The sequence below is a fragment of the Pseudorasbora parva genome, chromosome 18, assembly GCF_024679245.1.
Source record: "Pseudorasbora parva isolate DD20220531a chromosome 18, ASM2467924v1, whole genome shotgun sequence".
In the NCBI taxonomy this organism is placed as follows: domain Eukaryota; kingdom Metazoa; phylum Chordata; class Actinopteri; order Cypriniformes; family Gobionidae; genus Pseudorasbora; species Pseudorasbora parva.
The window spans coordinates 37,869,319-37,872,219 of record NC_090189.1 but is presented as its reverse complement, the minus strand read 5'-3'; the positions used below and the strand labels follow the sequence as shown (position 1 = coordinate 37,872,219).

The 2,901-nt window shown below is 42.0% G+C and overlaps 1 long non-coding RNA gene across 1 annotated transcript; it reads left to right on the top strand.

Moving 5' to 3' along the window:
• Positions 1–206: 206 nt before the first annotated feature.
• On the top strand, positions 207–1,512 carry LOC137046865 (uncharacterized). The gene is made up of 2 exons (XR_010899100.1): positions 207–363; positions 446–1,512. It is a non-coding gene; the product is annotated as an uncharacterized lncRNA (long non-coding RNA).
• The last annotated feature ends 1,389 nt before the right edge of the window (positions 1,513–2,901 follow it).

Genomic DNA, 2,901 nt, shown 5'->3' with positions numbered 1-2,901 from the left:
CCAGACACTGACAAAACAGCACAATAAAACAACAGTGCACATTTTTTAATGTGTAACAATGCACAGCACTGTACTTCAAGCTATCAGATTCATCCGAGCAGAATAGCAGAGCCGAAGCACAACTCACGTAATGACCAAACAATATTCCTCCTTGAAAAACTTTCCATTTAGGATTGTTTAATGCAGATGTGGCAGGATAAGTTAATTGCTATTGGCTTGCTTAAGTATGGTGGGTAAACCAATGAGACTTAAGCAGCCAAAGTATTTAAGGACCCTTATTTTGGCGGGTCTTGTACGGCCCTGTTGATTCCGGGTTCTCAGCTTCCCCCTGGCATTTCCTTTTCTGGTCCCATTGGTATACAGGTATGTTGGGCTGCAGATGGTGTAATGTGAACTTCTTAAGGCTGTGCTATGTGACAATATGCACTTTTTATTTATGGTTTAGAGCAGTGCTGGTGGCTACACTGTGGCGAGTGATGGTGGAGTTTGCGCGGGTATGTTTTGCTCATCTTCAATCTTCTGATCACTTGTGTGGTATTTATTTTGTATTGCTTTCAGTATAGCGACAATGGCAAGTGTGTAAAGGCTGGTCGATGGACTGATGCACTGTGCTGGTAATGAGTAACCATACAATGTTGCGTTTGGTGTTTTATCTAACCTGATTGTAAGTATGTCTTCCCTTTCTCACATTGCAGTTGGGTGAATCTAGTCTAACACTCTGATTTGTTTGCCAATTGTAGAATGAGGATCAGAAATCAACGTTAAATTCCCCTTTCTAGCCGCTATCCGTAACGCCGCTGCTGTTTTGTTTGTGGTTATCTTCATACTTTGTTCCTGTGTCTCAGCGCTGATATGGACAGCGCTGCTGATTAAGGCCGTCCGTGGCTGTCCATGTACGAGCTTGTGTTCGCGGGGCTATCCAATACTCTGTTTGATTTTTGTTAATTCGTTATTTTATTTCTTTTTTTGGATATTTCTTTTGTTTGTTGATTTTTGGTTTTGATTCTTTTTTGTTCCAGATTATCTACTACGATTCTTTGCAGTGTATTATACAGTTTGTTATTGAATTGTACCATTGTTTTAAATTTTATTCATTGTCTTGCTGGTGCCATCCTGGTGCACCGTATCTGTAATTATTTTGTTTCGGTTTTCCCTTATTATTTAGTGTTATTTGTGTAAATTCTGTTGTGCTTCTTGCTAACGTTTCCTCTTTCTCCAGGAGCCAGTGTGGACTTGAAGTGGGGAACGGGGAAGGCTAGCTGCATCCATTCAGTGGCGTGTTTCACAGTGTGCTGTGTGTGTGTGTGTGTGTACTGACACAACTGCTTGAAGGTGTGTGTGTGGTGCCAATGCAGTGAAAGGTTGAGGTGGGTTTGCATAACCATCCTGAGTAGCAGCCGGCCTGCCTCGTTCCTGTAACCCCTGGTCCTGGAGAATTGTGTTTTTGGGCATGTCCCCAGAACGGCACATTTTAATATTGTATAATAAAATCAAATTCTTTTTGTATTGATACTCACGTCTCTCTGGACATTTCTTTGCCTTCGGTGGTAAAACTTACCTGTGTCCTTATTAGGAGTATTTCCCTGGTCCTCCACCAGGGTGGCGTAGTCGGGTTTATTAAATTGATCTCTTTTCAAGTTCCCCACTACTGGGGACTGCCACACAGACATTCCTAGCAATAGATAAACCACATGTAGATGTGACTGTAGCTGTCTTAATGAATACGCAGAAAGACATATTAATCATAAAGTGAGAATAGTTCCATATAGGAATAAGACAAAACCACTACTGTCATAGCTTTGAAACACAGTACTACAGAAAATGGATATGAGTTGTTGTAAATGAGATATATATGGGAAAAGCCTTGTCAAAGTGATGAATGTATAGAAGGGCTTTTCAACTAAATTTTCCTGGGGGCAAAATCTTTTAAAAAGTAAATTATATGGGGCCAAAAAATTTCGATGATTAATTCTTCACATTACATCTATGTAAAAGGGATGGCCTACCAGCACTATTATAAATGTAGTGTACTCTTAAAGTATTTAATCAAAAAATATAAGTCATGCTTGTCATTTTTCTCTTTGGCTTTTGTAACTTTCACTGGGTTGTAGTTTTGCACTTTTACAGCTATTCTAAAAAAGCATATTTTCAAACAAAAATAATGCTCCAGACTGTCGTGAAAACACTCAGGAGACTTTGCAGAGGCTGTAGATTACAGGTAATAATGTTGTAAAATAATAAATAATGTTGTTTCTTGCACAGACCGTTTTGTATTGACAGAAGCCATGGTATTAATTTTGTTTTGCCTGTATTTATTTTTTTTACTCTCAATTTGACAGTAGCTGTTGACTTGCGTCTATGACTCAAGGCTGTGGTGCTAGAGCGATAGAAGAATAGGTGAGACAGAGAGCTCGCTGCTGTGCTTCAGGGGTTGAGGAGGGGTAACTGCCATTCGTGGAGGAGTTGGTACCATTTGCCAGGAGGCCGGAGCCTGCTGCCATTCACCATGTTGGGGGACTTGCTGCCCGCTGCCCTCAACCGGAGGAGCCGTCAGCCAGGAGGGGGAGGAACGTTGAGGCGTCCACCAAAGGATGCCCAATACAATCGCATGGCACTGTGAGTGAAAGTCTCTCAGCTACTTGAGCCGGGAACCGGACCAAGATGTTTTATTTTATTTTCCTCTATTCTCCGTTGCTCCTTATGCTTCTGTCTCCTTTTCTCTCCTCTCATCTGTCCTTGCCCCCAGGTACTGTGAATATGTGACTGGCCTCTCAGAGGGGGAAGTAGAGCGTTGGTACCCCTTCAGGCCTGCATGGGGTGATGGGTTATTTGGCCATTAGGATGAGGCCAAGAGCTTTGAGAACGGGGTGAGGCCAATGGCGTGATTGATTTTAAGTGTCA